Below are 26,636 nucleotides of genomic sequence, written 5' to 3' on the forward strand. Positions count from 1 at the left end.
TTTAAAAGCTACTGAATCTAGGTGAACACAAAGATTTGAATATTACTTTTTATATTAATTTTTTATTGAAACATATCAATCATACATGTTTATGGGGTGCAGAGTTATATTTCAATACCTATATACAATGTGTGATGATCAAATCAGGGTAATCAGCATATACCATGCAATAGTATACCGTAGTGAAAAGAAACTATAGCCATAACAGCAACAGGGATGAATCTCAACAGTGCAACACTGAACAGAGAAGCAACTTATTGGAGGCTACATAGAGTATGATTCCACTTAAGAACGTCCAATAGCAAGAAATCTAAGCAAAACACTCTCCGATACATACTTGTATATGGAAAAAAGCTTTTAAAAAATGCTAGGGAATTAATAACACAAAATTCAGGGAAATGGTTACACGTGGGGGAGAAGTTATGAGGGGCAAGTGTTTAGCAGTGGCCCACAAGGTGCTCTAAGTCCCTGTCAATGTTCTAATTCTATCAGAGTGATGGGAAAAGGGGTGATGCATTGTCATTACTTTTTAAAGGGCACATATATGTTTAAATACATATATATTGTTTCACGCTAAACAAAAACCATTTGACAGTTACATGTTGAGTGTAACCTTCTTCTAACTAAGGATCTGTTGCTCCTTTCTATGTTAAGTCTGGGGATTGCAAATTATCAAGGAACCACAACAAAAACTAATTAGAACAGATGTATTAAGTGCCTCCGTGAAAAGGGGCCAAATTATCTATCTATTTATGTATCCATCCATCTATCCATCTATCTATAGTGGAAAACTGGATAGTACAGTACAAAAGTGGCAAAGTTTAAAAAATACTGAATCTAGGCAAACACAGAGATTTGAATATTATTTTTTAAATTAATTTTTTATGGAAACATATTGGTCATTCATGTTTATGGAGTACAGAGTTATATTTCAATACCTATATACAATGTGTGATATTCAAATTAGGGTAATTAGCACATTCCTCATGGCAAAACTTAATCATTTCTTTGTGATGTGAACATTTGATCTCCTCTCTTCTAATCATTTAATAACATGCAGTATAAATCATTGTTAATTATAGGTTCCTGGATGGACTGTACACCAATAGAACTTATGGTTTTCTATCTAGCTATAATTTTGTATCCACTAATCAGCCTCTAACTTTTCTCCCACTTCCCTTCTCTTTCCCTCCTCTAGTAACTAGAGTTCTTCTCTCTCCTTTTAAGAGTTCAACTTACTATTATTCATTTGTTCATTTCTTGTTTTTATTTTTTAGCTCCCATATATGAGTGGGAACATGCAGTATTTGTCTTTCTCTGCCTGGCTTATTTCACATTAAAATATTTTCTCCAAGTTCATCCATGCTGCTGTGATTGGTAGAATTTCATTCTTTTTTATGCCTGTGTAGTATTCCATAGTGTTTATATACCACATTTTCTTTATCCAATCGTCCACTGATGTATATTTATTTTCAAAATAAAACACGAAGGAATAAATACAGAATTCTGGTCCCCAAACCCAAAGTAGTATCTCTGGGGTTCAGGCCTGAAAATCTTAACTTTTGACACAGTCCCAGGTGATCCTTATGATCACGCAAGTTTGAAACTTATATAATATTAAGAAAAATAACAGTCTTCAATCATGCCAGGCAGAAACTAAGAATTCAAATAGGACCCAATTGATTGAATAACAACTTAAAAAAGTAAACCAATCAGTAAAATTTTAGAAATCTATAAAGTTTTAAAAAGCAAGTAGTATCAATGAATTTATTTATTTATTTATTTATTTTTATTTTTTAAAATTATTTTTTATTTTATTTTATTTTTAAAAATTTTATGTCGATATACATTGTGGCTGATTATTGCTCCCCATCACCAAAACCTCCCTCCCTCCTCCCTCCCCCCACCCAACAATGTCCTTTCTGTTTGCTTGTCGTATCAACTTCAAGTAATTGTGGTTGTTATATCTTCTTCCCCCTCCGTTTTTTTTTTTTTTGTGTGTGTGTGTGTGTGTGAATTATATATTAAATTTTAGCTCCCACCAATAAGTGAGAACATGTGGTATTTCTCTTTTTGTGCCTGACTTGTTTCACTTAATATAATTCTCTCAAGGCCCATCCATGTTGTTGCAAATGGCAGTATTTCATTCGTTTTTATAGCTGAGTAGTATTCCATTGTGTAGATGTACCACATTTTCTGTATCCACTCATCTGATGATGGACATTTGGGCTGGTTCCAACTCTTGGCTATTGTAAAGAGTGCTACGATGAACACTGGGGAACAGGTATACCTTCGACTTGATGATTTCCCTTCCTCTGGGTATATTCCCAACAGTGGGATGGCTGGGTCGTATGGTAGATCTATCTGCAATTGTTTGAGGAACCTCCATACCATTTTCCATAGAGGCTGCACCATTTTGTAGTCCCACCAACAATGTATGAGAGTTCCTTTTCTCCACAACCTCGCCAGCATTTATCGTTCAGAGTCTTTTGGATTTTAGCCATCCTCACTGGGGTTAGATGGTATCTCAGTGTGGTTTTGATTTGCATTTCCCGGATGCTGAGTGATGTTGAGCATTTTTCCATATGTCTGTTGGCCATTTGTATATCTTCCTTAGAGGAATGCCTACTTAGCTCTTTTGCCCATTTTTTAATTGGGTTGCTTGTTTTTTTCTTGTAAAGTTGTTTGAGTTCCTTATATATTCTGGATATTAATCCTTTGTCAGATGTATATTTTGCAAATATTTTCTCCCACTCTGTTGGTTGTCTTTTAACTCTGTTAATTGTTTCTTTTGCTGTGCAGAAGCTTTTTAGTTTGATATAATCCCATTTGTTTATTTTTCCTTTGGTTGCCCGTGCTTTTGGGGTCGTATTCATGAAGTCTGTGACCAGTCCTATTTCCTGAAGTGTTTCTCCTATGTTTTCTTTAAGAAGTTTTATTGTTTCAGGGTGTATATTTAAATCCTTAATCCATTTTGAGTTGATTTTAGTATACGGTGAGAGGTATGGATCTAGTTTCATTCTCCTGCATATGGATATCCAATTATCCCAGCACCATTTGCTGAAGAGGCAGTCCCTTCCCCAGTGAATAGGCTTGGTGCCTTTGTCAAAGATCAGATGGCAGTAAGTGTGTGGGTCGATTTCTGGATTCTCTATTCTATTCCATTGATCAGTGTGTCTGTTTTTATGCCAGTAACATACTGTTTTGGTTATTATAGCTTTGTAGTATAGCTTAAAGTCAGATAGTGTTATGCCTCCAGCTTTATTTTTTTTGCTCAGCATTGCTTTGGCTATGCGTGGTCTTTTATTATTCCATATAAATGTCTGGATAGTTTTTTCCATTTCTGAGAAAAATGTCATTGGAATTTTGATGGGGATTGCATTGAATTTGTATAATGAATTTAAATAAAGGAAAATACACCTACATATTGCCTCACAGGTTTCAGATGCTCAAAGAGGCTACCTACCTTCCCTTTCCTTTGAGCCACTAATCTGTTTCTTTCTCACTGCCCTATAGTCTCTTCTCTTTCTTATAAAATTTTATAATTTTAGCCAAAATGTTATGTAAGGCAGTGTAATTTCCAAGTTCATATAACCATGACTGTTAACTTATTTCTCCCCTAATATTCAGTAAATCCTTTCAGATTTCCCTATCCCTCAATAATAGCAAAAAGTGTCATATGTTGAAGAGACTGACTTTTGGCTTTGTATCAGACAGAAACCAGATTAGAAAACTCAGATGTGTCTCCAAAACAGGTTACTATTACAAGGTCCAGAGAGCTCTTAATAGCAGAAGCCTTGGCATTTTTGGGGATTAGGATGTGTACAAGTTGAGTGGAACATAATAAAGAACAAAAGGAGACATGAGATGGACAGAATGAGGTTGGTAAGGCTGGGGCTTTCTGCCTCACAAGGCAGCCCTGATAACTTAAATGGCATCCTACATCAAGAAAGTATTTACATGGATATCACTTGCTGCATTCAACATTGCACCTGTGTTACATGCTTGCTTTTGAATTTCACCTTTGTAAACAGTGACACACAAGCAGAGTTCAATAAAAGCACAAATTCTAGAACCCACAAAATGGATATCTGAAACTTCACTCACAAAACCCAGAAGGATGATGGTCAGCTCTTTCCAGTTGAGTATTTATTAATATCTACCCTGACCTCTGGGCAAGGGAGCCTCTGGGCAGGTGAGAATCTCTAGGCACGAAGCTTGGAGACCTGCACATGCATTCTAAAAAAGTGTGTCCTGCCTATCTCTAATGCCTTCAGCCTGAGAGGACAGAAAAGAAAGCAGGATGTCACTGTCTGGACAATTCCTTCTGCTTCTTAATGGAGGCTGCAGAAACGGTTCCTACAAAATCCTCTGCAGCTACCACAATCCCTATTTGGGTTTAACATGTAACTGTTAGAAGATGATATAATTTTAAAAAATAGCAAATTAAAACCAAAACAGGCATAAGAAAAGAAATAGAGATTAGAGTAGAAATAAAGATAATAGAGAATAGAAAAAAATAGGCAAAATCAACAAAACCAAAATTTGTTGCTATGAAAAGATTAACAAAACAGAAACTTTCAAGCTAGACTAATTAAGAAAAAAGAAAGAAGACTCAAATTATTAAAATTATTAATTAAAGAACACATAATTGCTACCAATCTTCCACTGAAAAGAAAGGAAGGATTATAAGGGAATGATATGAGCAAATATTATGCCAAATAATCTGATAAACTAGATGAAGTGGACAAATTCCCAGAAAGACACACATTACCAAAACTGACTGAAGAAGAAATAGAAAACCTGAACTGAACTGTGAGAAGAGACTGAATTAGTAATCAAAAAAAGTCCTACAAAGAGAACCAAGGCACAGAATTCTCTGGTGAATTCCACCAAATGATAATAAAGAATAAATACCTTCACAAGCCATTCTAAAAAATAAAAGGGTGAACATATACCAACTCACTTTAACATTTTCAATATGACCCTGATATCAAAATCAAATGACATCCTGAGATAAACTACAGTAATATCCCTTAAGAATAGACACAAAAATCCTTAACAAAATACTAGAAAACTGAATCCAGCAACATGTAAAATGCATAATACACCATCAGCAAGTGTGATTAATCTCAGTAATAAGATGTTTTATCTTATTAAAGAAAATCAGTGAATGTACCCTAGTAATAAAATGAAGAACAAAAACCACATCATCTCAAATAGACTACAGAAAAAGTAGTCAACAGAATCCAGTACTCTTTCTTGATAAAAACAACTAACATTCAACAATCTAAAAACAGAATGAAACATCCTTAATCCACAGCTAAAATGATATATATATACATATATATATTTTTTGCAACCTTACCTTTTAAAAAAATTTTTTATTATATATACATGTGGGGTACAATGTTGATTTTCAATAATTGTGTAGAATGTGTAGTGGTTAGATCAGTATAGTTAGCTTATTCATCATCACAATTCATAATCATTCTTTGTGTCCACTGACCAATTCCTCAATAGCCCCGCTCCCTCTCCCTCTCCCCTCTGCTCTTTTCCACCTCTACTTTTTAAAAAGTTCAGCGTATTACTGTGATTGTTGTTTGCTTCTTTCTCTCTGTCTCTCTTTATTCTTCTTTTGTTTATTTATGAATTCAGCTCCCAGTTATGAGTGAGAATATGAAGTATTTCTCTTTCTATACCTGGGTTGTTTCACTTAGGATAATTTTCTTCAGGCTCATCCATGCTGTTGCAAATGGTAGAATTTCATTCTTTTTTATGGCTGAGTAGTATTTCATTGTATATATATACCACAATTTCCTTATCCAGTCATCCATCAGTGGACATTTAGGTTGGTTCCATCACCTGGCTATTGTAAATAGAGCTGCAATAAACATGGAAGTGCAGGTATCCCTCTGACCTGATGTTTTCCATTCCTCTGGATATATCCCCAGTAGTGGGATTGCTGGATCATATGGAAGTTCTGTCTGTAGTTGTTTAAGGAGCCTCCATACTGCTCTCTATAATGGCTGTACTAATTTACAGTCTCACCAACAGTGCAGGAAGGTTCCTCTCTCTCTACATCCTTGCCAGCATTTGTTATTCTCTGTCTTTTTTAATAATAGCCAGTCTGATCAGGGTGAAGTGATATCTCAAAGTGGTTTTGATTTGCATTTCCCTGATGATTAGTGATGTGGAACATAGTTTCATATACCTGTGGGCCATTTGTATGTATTCCTTTGATAAATGTCTATTCAGCTCCTTTGCTCATTTTTTAATTGGGTTATTTGTTTTTTCTGCTGTAAAGTTGTCTGAGCTCTTTGTATATTCTGGATATTAATCCTTTGTCAGATGTATATTTTGCAAATATTTTCTATCATTCCATAGGATGTCTTTTCACTCCATTGATTGCTTCCTTTGCTGTGCATAAGCTTTTTAGTTTGATATAATCCCATTTGTTTATTTTTTCTTTTGTTGCCTGTGCTTTTGGGGTGTTATTCATGAAGTCATTGCTCATTCCTAAATCCTGGAGTGTTTCCCCTACATTTTCTACTAGGAGTTTTAAAGTTTCAGGCCTTATATTCAGGTTTCTAATCCATCTTGAATAGATTTTGGAATATGGTAAAAGGTACGGATCAAGTTTTGTCCTTCTACGAATGGACATCCAGTTTTCCCAGCACCATTTATTCAGAGGCAGTCTTTTCCCCAATGTATGTTCTTGGCGTCTTTGTCAAAGATTGGCTGTAAATATGTGGGTTGATTTCTGAGTTCTCCATTCTGTTCCACTGGGCCACATGTCTGTTTTTATGCCAGTACCATGCTGTTTTTGTTACAACAGATTTGTAATATAGTTTGAAGTCAGGAAGTGTAATGCCTCCAGCTTTAACTTTTTTTCTCAGGATTGCTTTGGCTATTTGGGATCTTTTGTTGTTCCATATGAATGTTAGGATTGCTTTTTCTATTTCTGTGAAGAATGTCATTGGTATTTTGTTGTCCCTGTTCCCAGATGACAAGATTCTACATATAGAAAACCCAAGAGACTCTACCAAAAAACTCTTAGAGCTGATAGATGAATTCATTAAGGTTGCAGGATACAAAATCAACATACAAAAATCAGTAGCATTTTTATACTCCAACAACTAGAAGAAAAAGAGATCAAGAAAGCAAGCCAATGTACAATAGTCTCCAAAAAAATAAAATACCTAAGAATAAATCTAACTAAAGTGGTGAAAAGAAATTCCTTGTTTGTGGATTGGAAAAATCAATGTAGTAAAAATGTCCATAGTACATAAAATTATATTCAATAGAGAGAGATCGAATGTTTTCCCCTACGAACAAAAACAAGAATATCCACAGTTATCACTTCTATTCAACATTGTTCTGGAGGTTCTAGTCAGGAAAATTAGGTTAGAAAAAAATGAATAAGAGATATCTAAATTAAAAATGAAGAAATGTGACATATCTTATATTAGGGTACTTGAAAAAATTCCTGGAAAAATGGAATTGAATGATAATATGAATCTTTCCGGGAACTTTTTGAAGTTCCCTTGTATATAGAAGATTCAAAGGAATCCACTAAAAACTATGAGGATAAACAAGCTTATCAATGTGACAGGACACAAGATCATTTTGTATTTTTATACACTGGCAATAGATAATCCAAAAAATGTTTCATTTACAATAGTATTAAAAAGAATAAAATACCTAGTAATGAACTTAACAAAAAAAAAAGTGCAAGATCTGTGCTTTGAAAACTGTGAAATAAGGTTAAAAGAATTAAAGAAAATTTAAATAAGAGGAAAGATATCTCAAGTTCATCTTAATATTGTTAAGATAGTAATATTTCCCAAATTGATCTACAGATTCAGTGTAATCCCTACCAAAATACAAATTGCCTTTTTCCAGAAACTGACAAGTTGAAAACAAAATGCATATGGAAGTGAAAGGGACCCATAATAAGAAGGACAATCTTTAAAGCAAAAAAAGAAAAGATGAAAAACTCACACTTCCTGGTTTCAAAACTTACTACAAAACTACAGTAATCAAATGGACTTAGAGAAAATTAAATTACGTGCAATAAGTCAGGCACAGAAAGAGAAATATCACATATTCTAACTTATTTGTGGGAGCTAAAAATAAATAAATAAACACAAAAACAAATAAAGGGTGGGGGGGGGAGAGACAGAATAACCACAAAAATTCCTTGAACTATTTAAGTCAAGTGAACAGATACGATGTGGGGGTGGGGGGAGGTGAAGGAGAAGAATGGGGAAAGGAGCATGAAAATCAAGTACAATGTATTTTGAGAAGTAAAATAAAAAATAATAATAATAAAAAATAAAAATTCAACTTATCATTATTAAACAAAACAAAACAAAACAAAACACTACGGTACTGGCCCAAAGGATAGACATATAGACCGGTGAGACAGAATTGAGAATCCAGAAATAAATCCTAACATTTATGGTTAATTGATTTCTGACAAGAATACCAAGACAATTCAACAGGAAAAAAATAGTGCAGGTACAACTGTATATCCACATATAAAAGAATAAATTTGGACACCTACAATACCCCATACAAATAATAAACTCAAAATGGATCTTAAACCTAAATATAAAAGATAAAACTAAGAAATCCTAGAAGAAAATATAGTAGTAAATCTTCAGGACCTCGGGTTAGGCAATGGTTTCATGGATATGATGACAAAGCATAAGTGACAAAAAAAGAAGTAAATAAATTGGGCTTCATCAAAATGAAAAAGGTTTGTAATTTAAAGGACACCACCAAGAAAGTGACAACACACAGAATGATAAAATATTTTGAAACTATATATCTGCTGATGGATTTTTATCCAGAATATATAAAGAACACTTATACTCAATAACAAAGACAACCCATTTGAAAAATAGCCAAAGGATTTGAATATTTTTCCAAAAATATACATAAATGGCTAATAAGCACATAAAAATTATCAATATCACTGGTTATTAAAGTAATGGAAATCAAAACTACAATTAGATACACTTCGCACCAACTAGGATGACTGTAATAAAAAAAGACAGACACTAGCAACTGTTATTAAATATATGGAGATGTTGAAACTCACATACACTGCTGGTGGAAATGTAAAATGGTACAGCTGCTTTGAAAAACAATCTGGAAGTGCTTCAAAAGGTTAAACACAGAGTTTAATTATGGTTAATATGGTTAACCATATGATCCAACAATTCCATACCTAGGTATATACCTAAGAGAAATGAAAGGAAATGCCCTCACAAAAAAATGTGTTCATAGCAGCATAAATCATAACAGTCAAAAAAAATGGAAACAACACAAATGTCTATCAACTGATGGATAAATTTTAAAATGTGATATATCCCTGCAATGGAGTATATAATTCAGCCATGTAATTTAGTACCAATACATGCTACATCCTGGATGAGCCTTGAAAACATTACATTAAGTGAAAGAAGTCTGTCACAAAAGACCATATATTGTATGGTTTCATTTATATAAACTATTCAGAATAGACAAGTCTATAGTAGCTTTGTGGTTGCAAGGATCTGAGGGAGAGGGAGACAAGAATGGGGAGTGATTACTAGGCATGAGTTTCTTTTTGGAATTATAAAAACGTTCTAATATTAAATTGTGGGATTGTGGTGATGGCTGCACAACATTCTGAATATACTAAAAATCAATGAACTGTACACTTTACATGAGTGAATATTATGGTGTGTAAATTATATATCAATAAAGTCATTAAAAGAAAAAGCTAGAGTGGTTGTATTAATATCCACACATAGACTTCACAGCAAAGAAAATTACCAGAGGTAAAGATGGCTACCACTGAAAAGAGTCAGTTTGCCAACAGGACATGGCAATCCTAAATGTAATTGCACCTAACAATGGAGTTTTAAAATGTGTGAAGCAAAACCTAACAAAATTGAAAGAAGAAATAGACAAGTCCACAATTATAGCTGGAGACTTTGATATTCTCCCTCAGTAATCCATAGAACCAGTGGAGAGATATTCAACGATGATACTGAAGAACTAAACAGCATCATCAACCAACACTGATATTTGTAGAAAACACCACCCAACAACATCAGAACATCCATTCTTTTCAACACACAGAACCTTCACTCAGACAGACCATATTCTGGGTCACAAAACAAATCTCAAAAATTACAAAGAATTAAAATCATACAAAATTTGTTCTCTGACCATAATGTAATGAGCTGGGAATCACTAACTGAAAGGTAACAGGAAAATCTCCAACCACATAAAAATGAAATATTACAATTCTAAATAATCTATGGTGTGATAAATACAATTAAATTTGGCCTAAAGCTGCTTTCATATGTAGTGAACTGCAACTATCTTAGTATGTAAATAAATTGCAACCTAACATAAAAGTATATTCTAGTAACTAGAAGCTGAGTCTCAGCCAATCACAGCAGCCAAGCATCAGGCAATTACAGGCTGCCAAAGGATCAGACCATGTCCATATAAGGCAAATGCCTCACCTCACCGTACCCAAATAAGGCAAATGCCAAGCTGTAACCGTTCAAACTGTTTCTGTATGTCAGTTCCTTTTTCTGTCTATAAATACTGCCTGGACACATTGGTAGGGTGGAGTTCTCTAAACTTCCCCTGATTCTGGGTGCTGCCCAATTCATGAATTGTTCTTTGCTCAAATAAACTCCACTAAATTTAATTTGCCTGAAGGTTTTTTTTAAACAGTTTGGTGTCAGAAGTGGGATATGAAGACTTCCAGTGATCTCCCAAGAGCACCAAGTGATCTAGCAAAGGTACCAACTGGGCCTATTATATCCATTGCTCTCTCATAAGAACTAGGGTCTTGGGGGATTCTCTCTTGGATTCAAGCTCCATAAACTTGTCTTTTGAGCTCACTGAGCTGCTTTGAGGCACTTTTTATTTGTACTAGGTTAAGAAGTCATGACAGACACAGGACTGGGTCCTGTAGAAAGGCCTCAGATATCTGACTGGGTCAGACAGATCCTGGACTTGGTTTGGTAGGTAGGTAAATTTAATAAAAGACAGGAAGGAAATCATAGGTTCATCTGGACTCAAGGAGGCTAGAATTCCTCCATCTGGAACCCCAGCCAAATTCATGTCTAATAGCTATTGACCCGGAACCTGTGCTTTTCTAGAGAAATGGGTGAAACTTGCCAAAAGTAACTTACAGTCACAGTGGCCACAGCAAGGAAACTCCTTACAAAAGACAGTCACATGTCTTGACAACCGCAACAGTTACAGGGACCAAAAGGTCTTCCCTGTACATATTTTAAACCAAAACCAAGGGGTCCCAAACCATAGAACCTTGTGCTCTAAGATGTCTTTCTTTAATGTAAACAGTCAGGCTATTGGAAAATAAATTGTTCACTTTTATAACAGTTATCTGATGGGCCCACTCCCTTTGGCCTGGACTATTTCCCTGCGAGAGAAAGCCCCCAAAAGCTTCACTTCTGGGACAATAATCAACTGATCTCTCAGAGAGGTAAAAAAAATTCTTTCTTGGGGATTTCAAGTCAAGTTCAAAAGGTCTCCATGTCCAAACTTGTCTGACACTTGGGCCATTTTCATAAACACATTTATAAGAATTAGTCCTCTCTGTTTTTTCTACTTCATCCTGCTTCTCTCATGGGAACCTGAGTCAACTAAAATTCCTCTTCTCATACCCCTGCTGACTATATGCTCTGACAACTCTGTCCACCTTTTTCTTGTTGTCATGATCTTTGCTGTGCTCCCAAACTCTTTATTGGAAAACAAACAAACAAAAACTGATTGTTTTCAAGACTGAATGACAAACCAAACAAAGAAGAATGAACCAGTCTCTGACTATAAGGTGAGATTAGAGTATCCATGATGCCAGGCATACAAAATGCTTTTTTATTATACCTGGCACATGACTAAAACTTTAGAATAAAAGCTATAAGATCTTTTGCTGTCTATTTGTTTATGTATGTCTATATGTGTGATATATATGTGTGATATTTTTCTATTTTCTTATGACATTGCCAAAATTAAATTTTAAAAGAGCTGTATTTAATTAGTTTAAAGAAAAATAAGTGCTTATATAAATTAAATATTCTCTCAGAAAAATAAGAACCAAATGCTTTTCAAGTTCATGTGACTTGGATAATCTTTGATAAATAAGAATATTATTAATTTGATTAAAACAGGCATATATCCAAGTTGCCAGCATAAATATATAGACATATGACTTTTCCTAAGTTTACTGGTAAAATAAGCTCATGTTATCTTTATTTTACAAAATTTGTCAAGAAAAAATAACTTAATTGCTAGCTGTTTACTGTCTCATCTTGATGAGCAATCCAAGCATAATTGTTAAAAATAAGTGAATTAATAGATGTAACATAAAATACCCACATAAGAGTTGTCTCCCCATACCAGAAGACTTTACCATTCTTATCTTCAAGAATAAAATGTTGAGGCTGAAGGAAATCTTTGCAAACAGCAGTTTAATTCTCAGGCCCAGCAAAAAAACCTAAGAGGATAGAGAGAAAATATTGCCTCCTCTACAGGTTCTTTTAACGGAGGGACTAAAGATATTTGGGAGTGTTAGTGAACATGTTCTGCGCCACATCAACAAATCGTACTATGAGAAAGCTCATGCTTCTAGAAATTATGATTCATATTGTTGTCAATCTACAGATTGCTCGTTGACAGTTCACAATTGCTTGCTCCCTAGTGTTCACTGGAAATTAAAGCCACTAAGGGTTAAAAATTCTAATTACTGTGTGTAACCAAAGTTACCAGGAATAATAAGGGGAAAATTCTATATGCAAGTATATGAAGAATGTAATGTGCTTTGGTAAGAAAAAGCTATAAGGATTGAGGATGTTTTGTTTCATTAAAGAAAACAGTAATTTTTGTCCTGAAGTAGAATGACTAGCTATTTCAAAATGAACAGTATAGGACAAAAAAACTGAATGGATAAGGAAGTTCTAGAAAGTTTGTGGAAGCTGAATCTTGTGAAAGGATGTTCATGTGTTATAAGATAATGTATAAGCTGACTAGAATTAGAAGGAAATTACAAGTTTTTCTAAAAATTGAGCATTAATATCAAAAGTAAACTCATGTAAAACTAAAATTTGATTTTCTCTGTTAAAATAACAAAGTTTTCTCAGAGTGTTCATCTGCTCTTAATAGGAAATTGTGAAAGATTTTTGTTTACCTTTTAGGTAATTGGCTAGAAATCAAAGATTCTATGTTTTACAAAGATAATTTCCTATGCTTTGTTTTGTCCTTATTAGGTATACAATAAAATTGAGTCCTCTCTATTAAAAGAGCAAAGATTTTTCTACAACTGTGTAACTTTCTATATGTGTCTTTGAAGTCTTTTAATTATCACTCTAGTTAAATGAATAACTATTATTTTACAGTGAACTATGATCCAATTTTTATCAATTGTTTGAAACCTTGAATATTTTTGGCAAATTTCCCAAAATCAAATTTTTAAGTCTTTTTCATGACCTCAAATTAACTTCGTGATTTTCTAGATAAGCATTTTGGAGATACCTCAAAAGAATATCTATCTCTCCTTATAAAAAGAGAGGTTTATTTGATATCAAATTATATGGAAAGCACTATCAAGTAATAAGTAATGCTAAACCTTTTCTGAGTTATATTTCTTTGGATGTATTACTAATGTGTTCTAGAAATTTTAGAAAATTGATCATACCCTTGGACTGCATAAGCATTCTCAGAACTCTAATAAAGAACCTGGTTGGCTCATGAAATTGCTAACCCAACATCAAGTAGAACAAGAATTAATTAAACACCAAGGAAATGCTTGGCAGATTTTCATTCTAGCTCATCCTGAATGGAAATTGTTAAGATATGCAATTTGAGTGAACTTCATAAGATTGATCCAAGTCAAATTACTTAGAATAATCTATTTAATAAATAGTGCTATGCACCTAAATTGGAGAAACAAAGATTGTAATTAGGGGTATGTAAATCTCTATGCACTCATGGAGAGCCTGAACAGCTACTTAGTCTTTCCCAAGTTCTTAAAGTTTCCATTATTAAAAGCTCTGCTCTCTAGACTTATCACAAAGTGGATAAAATTAAAAAAATACAAAAAATAATTGGTGGATGACTGTTCTAAAATTGCTAAATGTTTGGTTTGTCAAATCCATAATTCTGGTAAGACAATATAAACTTCAGGTGATACATTTCTCACACCTGCTGGATTAACTGAACTCTTACAGATGGATTTCCTTCAATTACCACCTCCAATGCATGTTTTCTGCTTGTATAGAAGCTTTCCCATGCAGGAAGATCAATGCTGTAATATAGTAGCTAAAAGGTTATCAGAAAATGTTTCCTTTGCCGTGCATTCCTGAAGAAACGTCCAGTGATAGAGGTACTTGTTTCACTGGACAAGTTGTAAAATAGTTAAATAAGGCATTACACACAAAACAGCATAAGGCAATTCTAACTGAATCATTGGGTTGTCTTGGTTAAAGGTATTACTGATTGATGACAATCAGATTTGCCCCAGTGAAAAACACAGATTGACCCCTTATGAAATAGTTACCGGAAGGCCTGTGCCCCTAACAATAGAACCTCATGTATCCCCTGCTCTTATAAACTCTAATATAATTCAGTATTGTAAGGCTTTAATGCATTACACCAAAGTATATTTTCACCTGGCAAAAGAAGAACTTTGTGACCCCAAAACTGATGACAACCAAATCATTTACAATATAGAACCCAGAGACTGGGTCTTTTGGAAAAGACACTACGGAAAGACAGCTCTTGAACTTCATTGAAATGGACCATATCAAATTCCTCTCTATAGTAAAACTTCCAGAGTCTGAAGTCTTGGATCCACATCTCTCAACTCAAGAGGGCCCCTCCAGACTCTAGGGACTGTACATACATTGGAGACCTTAAGGTAAAACTGACCAAGATTTCTCCTCATAAGCAGGTGTCATCCTAGATGCAGACAGCTTTCCCAGGATCACAGATGAAGACTTCTCTCCTCTGTTGCCAATCAGCCTTTGTTCCCTTTGCCCTTTTCCCTGTGATTCTTTACTGTTTAAACACGGCAAGATGATATGATAATTAAGATTTCATAATCAATATCTTTCACAGGGACCTCAATTGATAGTTGGATATGTCATGTTAAACCTAGATTCTTACATAATCTTAGAGATTCTCTGGTTCACCCTGTATCAAATTTCACTGATATTCCAAGTGGGACTGTTTGTTCAAATTGCACATCAGGTTCTTTCTATAGGGTTTAGGTTTCTACATTCATGTATTCCAACTCCTTATTTAAACCAAGGAGGAGGCAAAACCTATAGTGAGGATTTTGCAGTTAAATTATGCCAGAAATTGAATAAGAAAACCAAAAGAAAGATACCTAGACAGTTCGTGGACAAATTTATAATACTAATCCCTTAGATTGTCAGTATCCTCCAATTATGCCATGATTCAATAATGGAGCCTTAGACAAATATTACTAATGATTCCCTTCTACTGACCCCAATACCTAAGGCATCCTAGAGCAAGCTGTTTACTTCGTCTCTCTAAGATATAATTCTATCTGTACAGAATTTAACTAAACACATGTGTGGGCAAAACCCTGTCCCAGTAAGTGGAAAATAAGTGGCCAGTGGATTGGGGATTCTAACTACCACTTTCACTCCATAACCAATTGGAAATTGAACATTGGTCTACAGCTCTTAATTTGCACCATGGAAATTTTCCAGCAGGCATAAATCTCTCTAAATGGGTATCTTTTGGTAGAATGCTCCTTCCCTGGCTTGGCATAGTGTAAATGAAGTTATTAGATATCTGTCTCAAACATTAGCTACTGTAGCTGACTCTACTGCAAATACTATATTTATCAAGCAAATACTTTCAAATTCTCTTGCTACAGTTGTTCCAGATAACATGATAGCTTTAGACTACCTGTTGCTATCTGTTGGCTGAACAGGGGGAAATGTGTAAGATAGCTAACCCCTCCTGCTGCACTTGAGTAAATACTCAGTTGTAAGAAATAAACGAACAGGCTACTTTTAGAAAACACACGTATTCCTCTTCTGTCTCATTTTTTATATATTTGATTTTAATTGGCTTGATTCATAGGGGATCCTGTTAAGGAATCTCTTAGTATTAATTTCCTAGTAACCATCACAATAATCTCCGTGATGTGCTGTATCCTCTCAAGAGTCTTAAATATTATAAATGGCCATTTATCATGTCAAATGGTCTCACTGCAATTAGAATAACAAAAACATGAAAACACTAAGAACATAATCATTCAACTGACTTGATGTTGTGAATTGTGAATTCCATACTGAACTAAATAAACAGGTTCATTATGATGATAACAGAGAGGGGCATTAATGCCCAAGGTTGTGGTCAATCTCTCAAAATCGAGAGCCTGACCAAAAGGGGGAAATTGTTAAATCAAATTAAATTCGGTCTAAAGTTGCTATGTATGAACTACAACCTAACTTTTTATGTAAACAAACTGAAAGTTTACTTAAGAGTATATTCCTGTAAATATCACAGGCTGCCAAATGATCCGACCATGGCCATATACGGCAAATGCCTCATCATAGCATATTGAAATAAGGCAAATGTCAAGCTGTAACCATCAAGCTGTTTCTATTGTCAATTCCCTTTTTGGTCTATAAACACTGCCTGCTCATATTGATGGGTGGTACACTCTGAACCTCTCAAGAAACTCAAACAACTCAAAAGCAAAAAAAAAAAAAAGACCAAAAAAAACAACCAAAACCAAAACCAAATAATCCAATCAAAATATGGGCAAATGAACTAAATAGATGTTTCTCAAAAGATATACAAATGGGGCCTACCCCGTGGCGCACTTGGGAGAGTGCGGCGCTGGGAGCGCAGCAGTGCTCCCGCCCGCGGGTTCGGATCCTATATAAGGATGGCCGGTGTGCTGCTCACTGGCTGAGCGTGGTGCGGCCGGTCACAAAAAGACAAAAAAAAAAAAAAAGATATACAAATGGCAAATAGGCATAAGAAAAATACTCAACATTACTAATCATCAAGGAAATTCAAATTAAAGCCACAATGAGATATCATCTTACTCCAGATGGAATGGCTATTATCAAAAAGACAGAGAATAACAAATGCTGGCGAGGATGTGGAGAAAGGGGAACACTCCTGCACTGATGGAGGGACTGTAGGTTAGTACAGCCATTATGGAAAACGGTATGGAGGTTCCCCCCAGAACTACAACAGAACTACCATATAATCCAGCAATCCCACTACTGGGTGTATATATCTAAAGGAAAGAAAATCAGAATATCAAAGAGATATTTACACTTCCATGTTCATTGCAGCACTATTCACAATGGCCAAGATATGGAATCAGCCTAACTGTTCATCAACAGAAGAATGTATAAACAAACTGTGGTATGTATATATACACAAGGAAATACTATTCAGCCATAAAAAAGAATGAAACTCTGTAATCTGCAGCAACAACGGATGGGCTTGGAGAACATTATGTTAAGTAAACCAGGAATAGAAAGAGAAATTCTGCATGTTATCACTTATAAACTTGGAAGCTAAAAAACTTGATCTCATAGAAGTAGAGAATAGAATGGTGGTTACCAGAGGCTGGAAATGGTAGGTGGGAGAAGGGATAGAAAGAGATTTGTTAAAAAATACAAAATTACAGCTAAACAGGGGGAATAAGATCTAGTGTTCTACAGCACTGTAGTGTGATTATAATTAACAATTTATTGTATACTTTCGATGAGCTAGAAGAGAGGATTTTGAATGTCCCCAACACAAAGAAATGATAAATGTTTGAGGTAACAGGGGAAAAAAACTTAGTAGTTTCCAGGGTTTCAGGGGAGAAGGGAGGAAGGGAGGGATAAATATGCTGAGCACATAGGATTTTTAGGGCAGTGAAACTATTCTGTATGATACATTATGCATTTGGCAAAACTCATAGAACTGTATAAAACAAAGAGGGAACTCTAATGCAAAATGAAATTAATAATAATAATACATCGGTACTGGTTCATAATTGTAACAAATGTACCACACTAATGTGACATGTCAATAATAGAAGAAACTGTGGGTGGGGGAGGGGAAGGCAAGGTCATGGGAGTATGAGAACTATCTGTACTCTGCTTAAATTCTCTGTAAACCTAAAAGTGCTGTAATTAGGAAAAAAATCTTTTAAAATTAAATTAAATTAAAAGGTTAAAAAACTAAAACCATTTTTTTAAAATAAAAAATTTAAAAAATAAAATAAAACATTAAAAACTTTAAAAAATTTTAAAAATTAAAAATGAAATAAACAATGGAAAAACAATTGAGACAATAAAATTGAAATAAAAATTAACACTTTCTGTAGCCAAAAGGGGTATTTTATGTGGATATTTAAATTTGGTTAAGTTTCTAAAATATTTTTTAAGTATATATTCTCTGATTATGACATTAAATCAAGTGTTATTTTAAAAACTTTTGTTAAAATACTATTTGGGGGTAATTCATTTAATAGAAATTTTTTAAAGAATGATTCATAGGATATGCAGTGTTCCTTCAATGAATTTCCCAAATATTAGCTAACCATTGGATGTTAATATTTCCAAAAGGAATATAGACATCTCCTTGCCTTCTTAAACACTCCAATATTGTCAAGAATGTTTATGAAAGTCAAATTTGCTAAATATATCATCAAATAATATAGTTCAGCTTGTTTGTGTGACACTAAAAATTATAACACTTTCATAGTTTGAAACTAAAGAAAAACTGCAAATATTTCATAAACAGAGCTTCAATCACACACAGAACACATACAGACAAATAAGTATACAAGAATAAAAGTTTGAACACCTTCAACTTTTAAAAGGAGAGAACAGAACTGAGGCTACAAGAGGAGAGAAAGGGAGAGGGAGATGAGGGGTTAGTGAGAAATTGGTAAAGGGCCACAAAAAGTGAATACATGGTGTAGGGATATATATACTAATTATCCTGAAAAAAAAAAAAAAAAAGTTTGAACAAACTGATATCCAAGGTTCTTTTCTGCACAAAAATTCTGTACCTCAGCAATCAAATACAATGATTCTCAAAGAGTGAGGTACTATATAAGAGGAATTTGGGACTATTCCAAGTACACCTTAAAGCATATAAGAATGTCTAGGGCAGTGTTTTTCAAACGTTGGTGTACTCAAGAATCACTGGAGGCATGCATAAAACAGACTGCTGAACCTCAGCCCCAGAGTGTCTGATTCAGTAGGTCTGGGATCAAGCCTAAGTATGTGTACTTTTAAAAAGGTCCCAGGAAATGCTGGTGCCCCTATAAAATCATAGTTTGAGAAAGAATAATATAGGGAACTTTTCATCCTAAGTATAAAATGTTTAAAAGCATTTACCAAATGATTTTGATATGTCCACCCCTCTCCTCACATACACACAACCTTAACTGCAGATCTATAACATTCTTCCCCCATTTAAATAAAGATCCATCTGCTATGGGAATCATAATAAACTCAATTAAATCCTCAATTTACCAATACAATACTTATCTAAGTTTTTTTTCTCAAATTTCATTTGTAAACAAAAGTAAATTTATTCTACACAAAATTCCAGGAGAAATCCAGAATATGCTGTATATGATTTTTATTTTAAGCAATTCTCATTGTGAGAAAAAATGTACAGTGGAAACAGTAGTAAATGTAAACTACATAAATGTCTAGCACAATGGTTAAGTAAACATATTATAATAAAACATTATGATAACATCATATTACTTTAAAATGATTTGGCCACAGTTTTGTAAAAATCACAAAATATTTACATTTAAATGTTAAACACAGAATCTGGATAATTATAATACTTGTTTTCTAAAATATGAAAAACCTGGAGGAAATATGCTAAAATATAAACAATATTTCCTCTTCAAATGTTCTACAATAAATGCATAATAGATTTTATAATCTGAATTGAAAAAAAAGAGAAAAACTGACAATGTACTCTCTTTGTAGTAAAACCATAACTAAAAAGTACTTCAAGTTCATCAAAAGTACATTTCTCTTTATAGATTTCAAGCCAAACTCTTGGCACCTGTGGTGTACTGTGTTGATTAGTTTTATAGATTTCTTGGTAACCAGAAAACTGGATAGTTGAGAGGGCTCAACATGAATGGATTAAAGTCCAAGGACTGTGAAGGATTCAGTCATTCCCATTCACACCCTGGCAACCTAACAAGTTGCTGTCACATGGGCTGAAATTAAGAGACTATTCTACTCAAAAAGCAATTATAGTGGCTTGCATTAACAATATAAACCTATATCTGTTGAGAACAATATGCAGTGAAAATGTCCCACAGATTAGAACGATACATGTACATACACTCATTTTAATTATATCTTTCCATAAAATCAATTTTTTAAGAAACTTAAGACAAGTAGTGATTTTCACTATGAACAAATGAAAGTGTTGGCAAAATGTAATCAATTGTATAGTGTTGTTTTTATAACCTATATGAACATATATCTTATTTTATTCACACTATGACACCTTCCAAAGAAAAGGTGTATGGTAGAATATTTCCTTCTTTTTAGCAAATGTTAAGGATCTTAGACGTTGGTTATTTGGCATTATTTTAAAATAAAAGATGATTTTAAAATAAAAGAAGCAAACTGATAGCCACAGTCCATAGATTACTTATTAAACATATAAAATTAGCTCAAATTGTTTAAAGAGAATATCAAGACTCTTCATTTTAGCTTTCAAGAGAGAATGTTTTTGTTACTTGGAGTACAAAACATATCTGAAGAACAATATTATCATAATGTTTATATAATACATTTGAGGAAACATTACCATGCCAACTATATCTGAAAGATTACCAGATTACCTCATTGTGTTGTTTTCTGGTCAGTATTTTAGTATTAAAAATTGTAGTAAAACAGGATGTCATGTGGCTTACAATTAAATCATTTTGATAAAAAAGCTTTACGTTTATAAAAACAGACATTTTAAAATAGGAGTTATGTGCAAATAAACAAATAATAATTGACACTGTTCAGCAGTACATAAATTTATGGTAGGAAAGATCTCTCCTACTCCAATCTACATTTCCCATCTCAAAAGGCAACCACAGATATTAGACTTTTTATTTTCCAAGAGATTTCCTAAGCACATACAAACTAATATATATACATTTCCACACAAACAGCAGCCTTCTATGTACTTTTCTCCATTTTTTTATTTATTAAAATGTCCTGATGATGATTACATTTGTTCATATAATCTTATTCTTTTTAATAGCTGCACCATAATGTATTGAACTTGCTGCTTAATGATGAAAACTTAAATTGTTTCCAATTATATATTATTACAAACAATGCTGAAACAAAACACATACATTCTTTGTGCACCTGTGCATTAAATTCCTGAAAGTGGATCTGCAGATTAAAGTTTTGTGCATTACTGACAGATACTGTCAAACTGAACTCCCAAGAACTGGCATCACACATCAGACAAAAAGTTACATTCCCAATCGTGTGTTACCAAAATTTATGTCATTGCCACTCTGATAGGTAAAAAAAATTTTAGTTTTATTTTCTATATATCTTATAATGAGGAGTTTGGGTAGCTTTTATTACATGTCTAAAAGTTATTTGTATATCCATTTCTGGGAACTGTCATTTGTCCAATTTCTCTCTTTTTTTTTCTTTTCTGTTCTTTATATAAAGGGTATTAAAATTTTATTTTATGTTAAAAGTTTCTTTTCAAAATTTGTCACTTGTCTTTACTGAACTTTTGTTATGCAATTTAACAATTTTTTTTGTAGTCCAATTTTAGACAGTCTCCTTTTTAAAGAACAGCACGTCGATCTCTCTCATTCTGAAAGATGATTACTGTAAAGGTGAATTTTAGTACAATGCTGGTGAAATATATAGGTAGTATGAACATTCCTGTATTTTCTGCTTATAAATTTTAACAGACTGTGAAATCAGTCAGGCAAAATTTTTCATTTCTGTGCCTACAATAAACATAATCATCAACATTGGGGAAGAGAATAAGGAAGGGTTTTCAAAGGATGCAGCTGAAAAAGAACATTCAAAGACAAAGAAAATGAAGAGAACAATGTGGAAAGCTTTGTGAAAAATAATATATTTCTTCTACAGTGAATGACAACTAATATAGATTAGTAAATTATTCATAATACATGTATATCATTAGCAATTTATCACACTATATAAATTACTAATCAAAAACACTTGGGAAATTTCTTATTTTTCCTATTATAATATTAGCATTTTCCTTATAAACATGCATACATTATAAAAATATGTTACTAGAACATGAATATCCATAATAATATAATTCAGTCTATATTCCAAATTATTTACAAAAATATTATGTTACTGTACACACATAGACACATACACACATATATAAGGGTACTTAGAAAAGTTCATGGAAAGATTCATATTATCTTTTAATTCTATTTTTCCATTAACTTTTTGAAGCACCCTTCTATACTATTCCACCTTTGGATGTACCATACATTATGTAACCAAATCCCAGTTAATGGTTACAGAATTGTTTCCACGTTTTCTGTATTACAAACAATCCTACTGTGAAAATCTTTCACACAGATTTTAATTGGTACACTTGGGAGCATGTTCTGCAGGATAAATTCCATTAAGTGAAGAACTTTTTGAAAATTTTAGTAGCTATCACTTTTTAAAAAAGTTTTACCAATTCACATTTCCACTAAAAGTTTGTAAAAGTGTATTTTCCTCCCTTATCATAATATCAACATTGAGTATTATCAGACTCTGAAAATTTGTAAAACAGGCAAAAATTGATGTCTTACTTTAATTGCATTTTTTTGATAATTAGTGTTTTGAGAATCTTCATTCTGCTATCATTTGCATTTCTCTTGCTTTGAATTGACTTTTTTTATCATCAACTAGGTTGTTGATTTAAAGGTCATTAATGAGAGTCCTAGCCATATTAGCAAAATTATTGCTTTTTTCTATTAACAGCATACTGTTGTTTGTATCTGTGTTTTGCTTACAAATATTGATAAAAATCATGTTTAAATGGGTGAAGGCTTTTAACTTCCCCACATGCCATGTGCACAGATACTCATTCAGGTTTTCTTTTTTTATTATTAGGCTTCATATATTTAAATTAGTTAGCCTTCTAGACAACATTTGTGTATTAAGAATGAGGAAAAGTTCCAGTTTTCTTTTAGTTTTCCCAAATAAATAACTGGTTTCCAAGCATTATCTATTAAATGTTATTCCTCCCCCACTCCGATTTAATATGTATGTTTATCAGATGCCAGCTTTCCTTTTATTCTGAAATCTATCTCTTCAGTTTGATTGACATGTCTGGTAGTAAGTCTACCCCACCGTCTTTCAATCACTATAGCTTTACATAAAGTCGCCCAATATACATATAAAATCGAAAACTTCCTAGCTATTTTCAAATGTTTGTTCTTCCATATGAGCTAAACAGTCTAATTGAAAAACGAACAAAAAAAAATTGGTTAGTATTCTATTTAATTTATACATTATTTTAGAGAAATGATATCTTTATCTAGATAAAACTTATGTATATTACTGGATTCTCATATAAACATGTGAAGTATTTTCATTTAAGTCTCTAGAGTTTTACATCTCTTTTCAAAATAGCTTTTTCAATTTTGTGTTTCATGGCAAATTGAAGTTTATTTTGTTCTAGTGTATTTTCTAGTTTATGCATACAACATCAATTGATTTCTATAAATTAAGCATAGTGCAATTGTTTACTTTGCTAAACTCACGTATTCTTCCTATGAGCTTTTTGGTTGTTTCCTTTGGATATTCAACATACAGAATCACATCATGCTTAAAGTGACAATTTTGGGTCTTCTTTCCTAATCAGAATGTTAATGTCTTCTCCTGCCTAATGTCACTGGCCCACACAATTCGCAACAATGTCACAGAGTGTGATAATGAGCATTCTTGTCTATCTCAAATTTAATGGAAATGATGCTAGTGTTTTGCGATTAACCATGATAGCACATAGACAGATGAGGTTACTTATCTACCCCTTATTCTGGTGGAATGTAACTTAAAATAGGATGAAAATCAACCTTGCTTCACCCGTCCTTATTTGGTGGCTCTATTTCACATTTTAATAAAATTAAAAACTCAAATTGTAGATCTTAAAAGAAGATAAAGTCACAGAATAAAAGAAAATTCTAAGTCTTGAAATATGACGTTTTATTTTCTAGAAACAATTCAAGTCCACCCGCAAATAAATCACGTCTCCCCTCTGTCCTGTAGCCCCCTCCACCCGCCGCCTGTCACGACGTGGTCACACCTCTGTCCCCGCGGGCGGCCCGAGACCTAGGGCGCCGCACCCCCTTGGTCCCGCCGAGAGGGGCTCAGGAGGAGCCGCTCACGGGCCTGGCCCGCGGAAGGGAACGCGCGGCGGCGAGGGCGGCCCCGGCGGCGGAGTGTGGCCGCCTGTGCGAGAGCGCGTGTCGTGCGCGTCCCTACGGGAGGCCTCCAGCCCGGGCCGCCGCTGCCGCGGTCAGATCCGGGCCCGTCCTTCCCCAGCGCTGGAGCCGCTCGCCCCCAGAGCCGCCGCGGGCGCCCCGGACGCCCACGACCACCCGAGGACGCGGCGCCCCGGCCGGGACGCCCGCCCGTCCCGCGGCCTCCCCGGCTCCGCCACCCGCTCCACTCACCGACCCGCGACGCCGGAGAAGGCTGCGGTTCAGTCCCGGAGGAAGGAGAGGGAGGAGGTGGGGAAGGGGGCGGAAGAGGAGGATTTTAAAATGAAGGCAGAGCGGACGTGGGGGGAGGCGGCGCGGGGCTCGGGCGCGGTCCCGCCCACCCGGCCCCTTCCCCGGCCCCGCCCGCCCCCGCGCGGGGGACAGTGGCCGCCCAGGGCGCGTCGTCCTGGAAGGCACCTGAAGGCCGCCAAGACCTGCGGACGAGCGCAGCGGCGGGGGACGGGGAAGGACGGTCACTGCTCTCACGGGAGGTGGAGGAGAGAGGACAGCCCGCCCGGGGCTGCGTCTGTGAACCCTGTAAGGGCCGGTCCTTCCAGAGGGATCCCCAGTAGCTAACTGGGACTAACTTCTGAATGCCGCGGAGTAGCCATTTGCTAATTAGAGGTTACACGTGTACACTTATGGGACTTCCATTTCGTCACCTGAACTTAATCAATGGACTGTAAGCTGTCAAATGTTAACGGACCAGAATTTAGGAAGCAGAATCTCTCCTTTGCATAATGGATCGAACCAATCAGGACTGAACAAGCTTGAATCCCTCACTTGCATATAGGACCTGAGCGGAATCTGGACAGGAACCTTTGCTTTATAAGACAGTCTCTCTTTGCTCTGGCAGAGCGTACTTTTCGTGATGTAGCTAAGGCTGTGTCTTAACGGTTTGCACACTCTTTGCCAGATAAAGTCTTCCTTATCTCCAAATTCTGTTTCAGTGAATTTTATTAACCTCTGACTAGAGAGAGGTAGGTTCTAGAGCCCAGGAGAAGGAGCTTTGCTGATAGAAGATTACTGAACTTAGAAAAATAAGCCACTCTTCCTGAAGATCAACCTATGGAGTCTGCATTTGCTCCCACCCCAGACCCTTGGCTTGGAGAACTGGCCTTGGCAACGCAGTGCTGCTGGCTGGAAACACTCAGGCACTGCGCCCAGGCGTTCTGTTTTCCACTGGGCTGGAGGAGGCCACTTGATCACGGAGGGAGGGAGGGACGCCAGGAGAGGGGAGGGGCGCTGGGGTGCCCATGTTTTCTGACACTGGGAGAAAAATGCCATCTGTTGATTGCCTTATATTAGGCACAAATACTTCTTTCACATTAATGGGATTCTGTGGTGCTTCATGGGGAGAAGCACAAAACTGTGACAGGAAGTGGGAGGTCCCAAATGTCCTCTGACCTTATAAAGGGTCGGAACTGGACCGAAGTAGATCTGATTGAGTGTGAGGAGTACTTGGCTCTGCTCCACTGTGGGAGAAGTTTGGATAGAATTCATGTGAGAGTAAAGTTCTAAATTTTCCATTTCCCCTTGGTGTGTATGCTATTTGTTAGTAATCGTGTGAATAGACTAAAAAATTCGTATTCTATTTCTCAGTAATACTTGCACAGGTATTTCTCAAATGTAGAGATAACGTATTATTGAAAGCGTAAAGCAAGAAAACTGGCACCCAAATTATAGCAAAATACAATCATATTTATTACTTTTGTTTTAAATTCATGACAGGGGCCAAGAAACTGAGCTAATGAACATAAACATCTACAACAGACACATGAAAGATGCCAAAAAATTTAAAAGCAAAACATGTCTTGTGAAACGTATTCCTTTGAGATATTAAAAAAAACCCAACAATTGAAAATGTCACATATCCCAAATCACAACTTTTGAGGTGAAGAAGCATTATATAAGTCCATGTCTTTCAGAAATTCCTGATCTGATGACTGTCCAACTGGAGCACTTTCAGGGATAACAAACTATTTCTCGTACTAATCCCATTTTAGTTTCTCTCCTCCTTCATAGCTGTATCTCTGTTGTGTTGCTATAACAGAAATACCCAAAACTG

At 35.1% G+C, this 26,636-nt stretch overlaps 1 protein-coding gene across 3 annotated transcripts in view; it reads right to left on the reverse strand.

Annotated features, from left to right (window-relative positions):
- PLSCR4 (phospholipid scramblase 4) overlaps positions 1 to 24,834 on the reverse strand; it is a 51,877-nt gene extending 27,043 nt beyond the window's left edge. For all 3 annotated transcript variants that reach the window (XM_063093596.1, XM_063093590.1, XM_063093582.1), the window contains exon 1: positions 24,761 to 24,834. The gene's annotated coding sequence lies outside the window, so the exon portion shown is untranslated. The remainder of the gene's footprint in view (positions 1 to 24,760) is intronic.
- Positions 24,835 to 26,636: the final 1,802 nt, after the last annotated feature.

This window comes from Cynocephalus volans, chromosome 1 (assembly GCF_027409185.1).
Source record: "Cynocephalus volans isolate mCynVol1 chromosome 1, mCynVol1.pri, whole genome shotgun sequence".
Taxonomy (NCBI): Eukaryota; Metazoa; Chordata; class Mammalia; order Dermoptera; family Cynocephalidae; genus Cynocephalus; species Cynocephalus volans.